Source organism: Pristiophorus japonicus, chromosome 4 (genome assembly GCF_044704955.1).
Source record: "Pristiophorus japonicus isolate sPriJap1 chromosome 4, sPriJap1.hap1, whole genome shotgun sequence".
Taxonomy (NCBI): Eukaryota; Metazoa; Chordata; class Chondrichthyes; family Pristiophoridae; genus Pristiophorus; species Pristiophorus japonicus.
Window position 1 is genome coordinate 152,369,073 of NC_091980.1, and position 11,857 is coordinate 152,380,929.

At 59.9% G+C, this 11,857-nt stretch overlaps 1 long non-coding RNA gene across 1 annotated transcript in view; it reads left to right on the plus strand.

Moving 5' to 3' along the window:
* Positions 1–5,866: 5,866 nt before the first annotated feature.
* Positions 5,867–11,857, plus strand: part of LOC139263102 (uncharacterized) — a 14,413-nt gene continuing 8,422 nt past the window's right edge. Inside the window, exon 1 of the long non-coding RNA XR_011593041.1 lies at positions 5,867–5,987. This is a non-coding gene — a long non-coding RNA (uncharacterized lncRNA). The remainder of the gene's footprint in view (positions 5,988–11,857) is intronic.

An 11,857-nucleotide genomic window follows, 5' to 3' on the forward strand; every position in this document is an offset into this window, starting at 1 on the left:
TTCACTGTCCAATCAAACATTCCCAGGGCAGGTACAGGGGGGTTAGATAAAGAGTAAAGCTCCCTCTGCACTGTCACATCAAACACTCCCAGTGCAAGTACAGCACGGGTTAGATACAGAGTAAAGCTCCCTCTACACTGTCCCATCAAACACTCCCAGGGCAGGTACAGCACGGGTTAGATACAGAGTAAAGCTCCCTCTACACTGTCCCATCAAACACTCCCAGGGCAGGTACAGCACGGCGTTAGATACAGAGTAAAGCTCCCTCTACACTGTCCCATCACACATTCCCAGGGCAGGTACAGCACGGGTTAAATACAGAGTAAAGCTCCCTCTACACTGTCCCATCACACATTCCCAGGGCAGGTACAGCACGGGTTAGATACAGAGTAAAGCTCCCTCTGCACTGTCCCATCAAACACTCCCAGGGCAGGTACAGCACGGGTTAGATACAGAGTAAAGCTCCCTCTACACTGTCCCATCAATGTGCCTCTGTGGCAACATCAACTTGTGTTTTGCACCTTTAACGTAGTGAAACGTCCCAAGGAGCTTCCCAGGAGTATTACGCAATAAAAAATTTGACACCGAGCCGCATAAGTAAAATTTACTGCAGGTGACCAAAGGTTTGGTGAAAGAGGTATGTTTTAAGGCGAATTTACTGAGACATACGAAAGCATCGGCCTTGCGCTAAGACAAAGGTTCTCCACCAACCTGACCCCGCCGCACAGCACTGCCCTCCAGTCATCAACATCCACGGTGCGGCCCTGGTCAATGTGAACAATTTCCATACCTCGGCTGCCTCCTATCACCAAGAGCAGACATTGTCGACGAGCTTCATCACCATCTCCAATGCAGCCTTCGGCCGCCTGAGGAAAAAAGTGTTCGAAGACCAGGCCCTCAAATCTGCCACCAAGCTCATAGTCTACAGTGCTGTAGTAATACCTGCCCTCCTGTATGGCTCAGAGATATGGACCATGTACAGTCGACACCTCAAGTCGCTGGAGAAATACCACCAACAATATCTTCGCAAGATCCTGCAAATCCCCTGGGAGGACAGACACACCAACGTTAGTGTCCTCGACCAGGCCAACATCCCCAGCATTGGTCAGCTCTGCTAGGCAGGCCACACTGTTCGTCTGCCAGACACGAGACTCCCAAAGCAACTCGTTTACGGCAAATGAGCCAAAGATGGGCAGAGGAAGTGCATCCGGGAGGGCACTGAGCACCTCGAGTGTCATCGCCGAGAGCATGCAGAAATCAAGCGCAGACAGCGGAAAGAGTGTGAGGGCAAACCTGTCCCACCTTCCCCTTCCCTCAACGACTATCTGTCCCACCTGTGACAGGAACTGTGGTTCTCATATTGGACTGTTCAGCCATCTAAGGACTCATTTTTAGAATGGAAGCAAGTCTTCCTCGATTCCGAAGGACTGCCTAGGATGATGTTTTAAGGAGGAAAGAGAGGCGGAGGGATTTAGGCAGGGAGTTCCAGAGTTTAGGGCCTAGGCAACAGAAGGCCAATGGTTGAGTGATTATCAGGGATGTTCAGGAGGGTAGAATTAGAGGAGCACAGACATCTCATGTGGTTGAGGGGCTGGAGGAGGCAGATTCAGAAGAGCTACACCAGTGTGACAAACCAATCATGCCATTGCCTGTGTGAGGGAGATCAGTGCAGGCAGGAATCTCTGTAGTAATTGAGGCTTGCCAGATGTGGTCCCGTGCAGCGGTATCGATGTAGCCCGTGTCCTGTTGTCAGGGAAACAGCACCATGTGGAAAAATCATGGAAGAAAACGTTGCAACCATCCACCTGGTTTTGGACAAGACCGTCCGGTGATGGATCATGGCAATTGTAACCACAAGAAAACCAACGCCATTTAAAGCTTTGGCGCTGAGGGCCAGTTTCAAGCAGCTGTTAAATCTGCTATATTTTTGAACTCCACAGCTTAGGAGGGGGTGGGGGAACTTAAATCAGAATTACACATAAAAATAAAATTAAGCAACTAAAAGAGGAGCTTACTAACACAAACTGCAAGTAGAAGCTAAGGTCAAACCAAACTGGAGGAAAGGTTAAGTTAATCACCAGTCACATTAAGAACAGATGGAGTAAAATGTTCTGCAAAAACTTTGGTGAGGATTAAAGCGAGGGGATTGTGTGTTTAGGACTTTGAATGTTTTTTCCACAGAACGATTTGGAAATAAGTAACTTAAAATATAGCACTTAAACGTAAAAATGGGTTCATGCGTGTTCCAAATTCTCATTACAGCCATTGGAGGGGAGGTGACCAAGCCTGCTAGTGACTCACTGAGCAGGGAAGGAATCCCAGGACCAGGTCGGCCACTGTGTGTGGGTTAAATCGGTCTGAATGATCCAGAGCAGTTCACTGCAAGTCCTATGCAGCAAGCCCATGTCAATCATGCTCTGTTCTGATGCTCAGACAAAATTAAAGCAGATATTTAGTTGACTAATGGGAAGCTCTGTGAATTTGTACTATTTCCCTTCTTCAAGGAGGGGTTTGAGGAAAGTCCCAGATTATAACTAACAAGATGATGAGTGTGGGGGGGGGGGCGGTGGGCGGCAGGAGGTTCTGTTATGGGAGCCATGGTGATGGGGAGCCAAGTTACCAAGGAGATGGGGCAGGTTACCAGTGTGACAGGGGGAGAGGGAGTCGGGTTACCGGGGTAATGGGGGAAGGAGGCAGGTTACCGGGATAAATTTTCTCCAATTAAAGATTGGGAGGACTGAAGGCATTGCCTTTGGTCCCCGCCACAAACTGTGTTCCTGAGCCTCTGACTCCATCCCTCTCGCTAGCATCTGCCTGAGGCTGAACCAGAGCGTAAACTTGTAATCCAAAACTCAACTGCCTCGTGTCCTAACTCTCACCGGGTCCCGCTCACCCATCACGCCCTGTGCTCGGTGACCCATGTCCTAACTTGCCCCGAGTCCCACTCACCCATCACCCCCTGTGCTCGCTGATCCATGTCCTAACTCGCCCCGAGTCCCACTCACCCATCACCCCTGTGCTCGCTGCCCCGTGTCCTAACTTGCACCAAGTCCCGCTCACCCATCAGCCCTGTGCTCGCTGACCCATGTCCTAACTTGCCCCGGGTCCCACTCACCCATCTCACCTATGCTCGCTGACCAGTGTCCTAACTCTCACCGAGTCCCGCTCACCTATCACCCACTGTGCTTGCTGACCCATGTCCTAACTCGTCCCGAGTTCTGCTCACCCATCACCCCCTGTGCTCATTGACCTACACTGGCTCCCGGTTAAGCAACGCCTTGATTTCAAAATTCTCATTCTTATTTTCAAATCCCTCTATGGCCTCGCGCACCCCCCCCCCCCCCCCCCCACCCACCCACCATCTCTGTAATCTCCTCCATAGAGACATAGAAAATAGGTGCAGGAGTAGGCCATTCGGCCATTTGAGCCTGCACCACCATTCAATAAGATCATGGCTGATCATCCACCTCAGTACCCCTTTCCCGCTTTCTCTCCATACCCCTTGATCCCTTTAGCCGTAAGAGCCATATCTAACTCCCTCTTGAATATATCCAATGAACTGGCATCAACAACTCTCTGCGGTAGGGAATTCCACAGGTTAACAACTCTCTGAGTGAAAAAGTTTCTCCTCATCTCAGTCCTAAATGGCTTACCCCTTATCCTTAGATTATGTCCCTTGGTTCTGGACTTCCTCAACATCGAGAACATTCTTCCTGCATCTAACCTGTCCAGTCCCATGAGAATTTTGTATGTTTCTATGAGATCCCCTCTCATCCTTATAAACTCCAGTGAATACAGGCCCAGTCGATCCAGTCTCTCCTTATATGTCAGTCCTGCCATCCCAGGAATTAGTCTGGTGAACCTTCGCTGCACTCCCTCAATAGCAAGAACGTCCTTCCTCAGATTAGGAGACCAAAACTGAACACAATATTCCAGGTGAGTCCTCACTAAGGCTCTGTGCAACTGCTGTAAGACCTTCCTGCTCCTATACTCAAATCGCTTAGCTATGAAGGCCAACATACCATTTGCCTTCTTCACCGCCTGCTGTACCTGCATGCCAACTTTCAATGATTGATGTACCATAACACCCAGGTCTCATTGCACCTCCCCTTTTCCTAATCTGCCGCCATTCAGATAATATTCTGTCTTCGTGTTTTGGCCCCCAAAGTGGATAACTTCACATTTATCCACATTATACTGCATCTGCCATGCATTTGCCCACTCACTAAACCTGTCCAAGTCACCCTGCAGCCTTTTAGCGTCCTCCTCACAGCTCACACTGCCACCCAGTTTAGTGTCATCTGCAAACTTGGAGATATTACACTCAATTCCCTCATCCAAATCATTAATGTATATTGTAAAGAGCTGGGGTCCCAGCACTGAGCCTTGCGGCACTCCACTAGTCAGTGCCTGCCATTCTGAAAAGGACCCGTTTATCCCGACTCTCTGCTTCCTGTTTGCCAACCAGTTCTCTATCCACATCAGTACATTACCATCAACACCATGTACTTTAATTTTGCATACCAATCTCTTGTGTGGGACCTTGTCGAAAGCCTTATGAAAGTCCAAATACACCACATCCACTGGTTCTCCCTTGTCCACTCTACTAGTTACATCCTCAAAAAACTGCAGAAGATTTGTCAAGCATGATTTCCCTTTCATAAAACCATGTTGACTTCGACCGATCCTGTCACTGCTTTCCAAATGTGCTGCTATTACATCTTTAATAATTGATTCCAACATTTTCCCCACTACTGATGTCAGGCTAACTGGTCTATAATTACCCGCTTTCTCTCTCCCTCCTTTTTTAAAAAGTGGGGTTACATTAGCTACCCTCCAATCCATAGGAACCGATCCAGAGTAGATAGACTGTTGGAAAATGATCACCAATGCAGCCACTATTTCTAGGGCCACTTCCTTAAGTACTCTGGATGCAGACTATCAGGCCCCGGGGATTTAGCAGCCTTCAAAACCATCAATTTCCCGAACACAATTTACCGCCTAATATGGATTTCCTTCAGTTCCTCCTTCTCACTAGACCCTCGGTCCCCTAGTATTTCCTGAAGGTTATTTGTGTCTTCCTCCGTGAAGACAGAACCAAAGTATTTGCTCAATTGGTCTGCCCTTTCTTTGTTCCCCATTATAAATTCACCAGAATCTGATTGCAAGGGACCTACATTTGTCTTCACTAATCTTTTTCTCTTCACACATTTATAGAAGCTTTTGCAGTCAGTTTTTATGTTCCCGGCAAGCTTCCTCTCGTACTCTATTTCCCCCTCCTAATTAAACCCTTTGTCATCCAGCCTCACAACCGCCCGCCCCCGATATGTCTGCGCTCTTCAAATTCAGTCCTCCTGTCCATCCCTGATTATAATCGCCCCATCATTGGTAGCCGTGCCTTCAGCTTCCTGGGCCCCAAGCTCTGGAACTCCCTCCCTAAACCTCTCCGCCTCACTTTCTTCCTTGAAGACGCTCCTTAAAACCTCCCTCTTTGACCCAGCTTTTGGTCATCTGAAGGAGGGAGAGGCGGAGAACGGTTACCGGGGAGGGACGGAGAGGGGGAGGGCCAAGAGCGGCACTGAAGGTATTTTTCTGATTGACGGTATAATTCGCCAATCGTAGGCCGCCATGGCCCGTGGCGGTGCCGCTGTGGACCAATCACACCTCAGAGCAAGGGCGATGTTTTGGCCAGGAGGTATAATTGGCGTTCTGACTATCCAATCAGGGTACGCCAGAGCGGGCGCTCTGACCAATCTCCGCCCGCCAGGCCAGGGCTGTTTCCGGTGAGGGCGGGGTGAGGCGGGCACTGGCCAATGGGAGAGCGGGGTCGGGAGCGCGCGGCCGGCGGACGGGGGCGCGCCCCGCTCGGGGCGGCGGGTTGAGCGGAGGTGAAGATGGCGGCGGCGGCGGTGGCGGCCCGGAGCGGGCTGGCGGCGGCCGGGGAGCGCAGAGGCGGCAGAGCAATGGCGGCCGGAGCGCGGCGGGCGGTAAGGCCAGGGCCGGCGGGAGCGTGGCATTGTGGGATACTGGAGGAGTCATGTGACGGAGACAGCACGGCCCCTCCCCCTCCCCACACACACACACCAATATACCCCCCCATACTCCTCCCCCCACTATACACCCTTCTCCAAACACACACCCTTACCCCCCACCCCCAATACCCCCCCAGCACACACCCTCCCCCCCCCCACCCCAACACACTCTCTCCCCCCAGCACACACACACCCTCCCCCACCCCAGCACACACCCTTCCCCCCCCCCCAGCACACACACACCCTCCCCCACCCCAGCACACACACACCCTCCCCCACCCCAGCACACACCCTTCCCCCCCCCCCCAGCACGCTCACTTCCCCCCCCACCCCAGCACACACCCATCCCCCCCAGCACACACCCTCCCCCCCAACACACACCCTTCCCCCCCCCCAACACACCCTTCCCCCCCAACACACCCTTCCCCCCCCCAACACACCCTTCCCCCCCCAACACACCCTTCCCCCCCCAACACACCCTTCCCCCCCCAACACACACCCTTCCCCCCCCCCAACACACCCCCTTCCCCCCCAACACACCCTTCCCCCCCAACACACACCCTTCCCCCCCCCGCACGCAACCCCCCCGCACGCTACTCCCCCCCCCCGCACGCTACTCCCCCCCCCGCACGCTACTCCCCCCCCCGCACGCTACTCCCCCCCCCCGCACGCTACCCCCCCCACGCGCTACACCCCCCCCACGCTACCCCCCCCACACACGCCCTTCCTCCCCCCCCACACACGCCCTTCCCCCACCCCCCACACACACCCTTCCCCCCGCACACACCATTCCCCCCCCACACACCCTTCCCCCACACCCTTCCCCCCCCCTCCCCACGTCACACTTCCCCCCCCCTCCCCACATCACACTTCCCCCCCCCCCCTCCCCACGTCACACTTCCCCCCCTCTCCCCACGTCACACTTCCCCCCTCTCCCCACGTCACACCCCCTCCCCACGTCACACTTCCCCCCCCCCCTCCCCACGTCACACCCCCTCCCCACGTCACACTTACCCCCCCCCCACCACGTCACACTTCCCCCCCCCCACCCCACGTCACACTTCCCCCCCACCCCACGTCACACTTCCCCCCCCCCCACCCCACGTCACACTTCCTCCCCACGTCACACTTCCCCCCCCCCTCCCCACGTCACACTTCCCCCCCCCCCTCCCCACGTCACACCCCCTCCCCACGTCACACTTCCCCCCCCCCCCCACGTCACACCCCCTCCCCACGTCACACTTACCCCCCCCCCACCACGTCACACTTCCCCCCCCCCCCTCCCCACGTCACACTTCCCCCCCCCCCCCACGTCACACCCCCTCCCCACGTCACACTTACCCCCCCCCCACCACGTCACACTTCCCCCCCCCCCCCACCCCACGTCACACTTCCCCCCCCCCCCCACGTCACACCCCCTCCCCACGTCACACTTACCCCCCCCCCACCACGTCACACTTCCCCCCCCCCCCACCCCACGTCACACTTCCCCCCCCCCCCACCCCACGTCACACTTCCTCCCCACGTCACACTTCCCCCCCCCCTCCCCACGTCACACTCCCCCCCCCCCTCCCCACGTCACACTTCCCCCCCCCCCCCCACGTCACACTTCCCCCCCCCCCCCCCACGTCACACTTCCTCCCCCCCAACGTCACACTCCCCCCCCCCCCACCCCCACGTCACACTTCCCCCCCCTCCCCACGTCACACTTCCCCCCCCCCTCCCCACGTCACACTGCCACCCCCCCCCACGTCATACTGCCCACCCCCCCCCCCACGTCACACTTCACTCCCCACGTCACACTTCCCCCCCCCCCCCACGTCACACTTCCCCCCCCACGTCACACCCCCCCCCCACGTCACACTCCCCCCCCACGTCACACTTCCCCCCCCCCCTCACCGTCACACTCCCCCCCCCCCCCCCGGTCACTCCCCCCCCCCCCCCCCGTCACACTCCCCCCCCCCCCCCCCCCGTCACACTTTCCCCCCCCCCCCCGTCACACACTCTTCCCCGCCCAAACCCCCCCCTCCACATCACACTCCCCAAACCCTCCCCCCCACATCACACTCCCCCAAACCCCCCCCCACATCACACTCCCCTAAACCCTCCTCCCACATCACACTCCCCCAACCCCCCCACATCACACACCCCCCCCCCCCTCCCACATCACACTCTTTCCCCCCCCCTCTCCCACATCACACTCCCCACCCCCTCCCACATCACACTCCCCCCCCCCCTCCCACATCACACTCCCCCCCCCCCTCCACATCACACTCCCCCACCCCCTCCACATCACACTCCCCACCCCCCTCACATCACACTTCCCCCCCCCCCCCCACATCACACTCCCCGCCCCCCTCACATCACACTTCCCCCCCCCCCCCACATCACACTTCCCCCCCCCCCCCACATCACACTTCCCCCCCCCCACATCAAACTTCCCCCCCCCCCCACTCACACTCCCCCCCCCCCCACATCACACTTCCCCCTCCCACATCACACTCCCCACCCCCCCCCTCACATCACACTTCCCCCCCCCCCACATCACACTTCCCCCCTCCCCACATCACACTTCCCCCCTCCCCCCACATCACACTCCCACCCAGCCCCACATCACACTCCCACCCACCCCCACATCACACTCCCACCCACCCCTACATCACACTCCCCCCCCCCCACATCACACTCCCCCCCCCCCCCACATCACACTCCCCCCCCCCCACATCACACTCCCCCCCCCCCCCACATCACACTCCCCCCCCCACATCACACTCCCCCCCCCCCCCACATCACACTCTCCCCCCCCCCACATCACACTCCCCCCCCCCCCCCACATCACACTCCCCCTCCCCCCCACATCACACTCTTCCCACCCACCCCCCACATCACACTCTTCCCACCCACCCCCCACATCACACTCCCACCCACCCCCCACATCACACTTTCCCCCCCCCCCACATCACACTCCTCCCCCCTCCCACATCACACTCCCCCCCCCCCCCCCACATCACACTCCCCCCCCCCCCCACATCACACTCCCCCCCCCCCCACATCACACTCCCCACCCCCACCCACATCACACTCCCCCACCCCCCCACATCACACTCCCCCCCCCCCACATCACACTCCCCCCCCCCCCCCCCACATCACACTCCCCCCCCCCCCCACTCACACTCCCCCCCCCCACATCACACTCCCCCCCCCCCCCCCACATCACACTCCCCCTCCCCCCCCACATCACACTCCCCCCCCCCCACCTCACATCACACTCCCCCCCCCCACATCACACTCCCCCCCCACCCCCCCCCACATCACACACTTTCCCCCCCCCCCCCATCACACTCACCCAAACCCCCTCCCACATCACACTCCCCCAACCCCCCCCACATCACACTCCCCCAACCCCCCCCCACATCACACTCCTCCCCCCCCCCCCCACATCACACTCCCCCAACCCCCCCCCCACATCACACTCCCCCAACCCCCCCCCCATCACACTCCCCCAACCCCCCCTCACATCACACTCCCCCCCCCCCCTCACATCACACTCCCCCCCCCCCCCCTCCCCCCTCACATCACACTCCCACCCACCCCCACATCACACTTCCCCCCCCCCCCCTCATCACACTTCCCCCCCCCCCCACATCACACTCTTCCCACCCACCCCCACATCACACTCCCCGCCCCCCTCACATCACACTCCCCCGCTCCCCCCCCTCACATCACCGCCCCTCACATCACACTGTCTCCCCCCCCCCCCCACATCACACTCTTCCCCCCCAACCCCACATCACACTCTTCTCCCCCCCCACATCACACTCCCCCCCCCCCCACATCACACTTCCCCTCCCCCCCCCACATCACACTCCCCCCACATCACATTCCCCCCCCCAATCACCTCCCCCCCCCCCCCCACATCACACTTTCCCCCCCCCCACATCACACTTCCCCCCCCCCCACATCACACTTCCCCCCCCCACATCACCCCCCCCCCCCCCACATCACACTCCCCCCCCCCCCCACATCACACTCCCCCCCCCCCCACATCACACTCCCCCCCCCCACATCACACTTCCCCCCCCCCCCACATCACACTTCCCCCCCCCCCCCACACACACTTCCCCCCCCCCCACATCACACTTCCCCCCCCCCCACATCACACTTCCCCCCCCCCCCCACATCACACTCCCCCCCCCCCCCACATCACACTTCCCTCCCCCCACATCACACTTCCCCCCCCCCACATCACGCTTCCCCCCCCCCACATCACGCTCCCCCCCCCCACACATCACACTTCCCCCTCCCCCCACATCACACTTCCCCCCCTCCCTCACATCACACTCCCCCCCCCCCCACATCACTCCCCCCCCCCCCCACATCACACTCCCCCCCCCCCCACATCACACTCCCCCCCCCCCCTCACATCACTCTCCCCCCCCCCCACACATCACTCTCCCCCCCCCCCCACATCACTCTCCCCCCCCCCCCCCACATCACACTCCCCCCCCCCTAACATCACACTCTTCCCCCCCCCCACACATCACACTTCCCCCCCCCCCCGCAATCACACTCCACCCCCATCACACTCCCACCACACATCACACTGCCCCCACCCCCCCACATCACACTCACCCAACCCCCCTCCCACATCACACTCCCCCAACCCCCCCCACATCACACTCCCACAACCCCCCCTCACATCACACTCCCCCCCCCTCCCCACCCCACATCACACTTCCCCCCCCCTCCTCCTCCTCATACACACTCCCCACCCCCACATCATATCACACTCCCCCGCTCCCCACCTCACATCACACCCCCCCCCTCACATCACACTGTCTTCCCCACCACCCCCCCCCGCATCACACTCCCCCCTCCCCCCCCACCCACATCACACTCCCACCCACCCCCACATCACACACCCACCCACCCCCACATCACACTCCCACTCACCCCCACATCACACTCCCAGCCATCCCCACATCACACTCCCCCCCCCCCCCCCCCCCCGCCCCACATCACACACCCACCCACCCCCACATCACACACCCACCCACCCCCACATCACATTCCCAGCCACCCCCACATCACATTCCCAGCCACCCCCACATCACACTCCCACCCACCCCCACATCACACTCCCACCCACCCCCACATCACACTCCCACCCACCCCCACATCACACTCCCACCCACCCCCACATCACACTCCCACCCACCCCCACATCACACTCCCCCCCCCACCCCCACATCACACTCCCCCCTCCCCCCCCCCCCACATCACACTTCCCCCCCCCCCCACATCACACTTCCCCACCCCCCACATCACTCTTCCCCCCCCACCCTCCCTGACATCACACTTCCCCCACATCACACCCCCCCACCCCCCACATCACCCCCCCACATCACACACCCCCACCCCCCACATCACACCCCCCCACCCCCCACATCACCCCCCCCACCCCCCACATCACACCCCCCACCCCCACATCACACCCCCCCACCCCCATCACACCCCCCACCCCCCACATCACACCCCCCCCACATCACACCCCCCACCCCCCACATCACACCCCCCACCCCCCACATCCACCCCCCACCCCCCACATCACACCCCCCACCCCCACATCACACCCCCCACCCCCCACATCACACCCCCCACCCCCCACATCACACCCCCACCCCCCACATCACACCCCCCACCCCCCCACATTCACCCCCCACATCACACCCCCCACCCCCCACATCACTCTCCCTCCCCCCCCCACCTCACACTCCCACCCCCCCCCACATCACACTCCCACCCCCCCCCCCACATCACACATC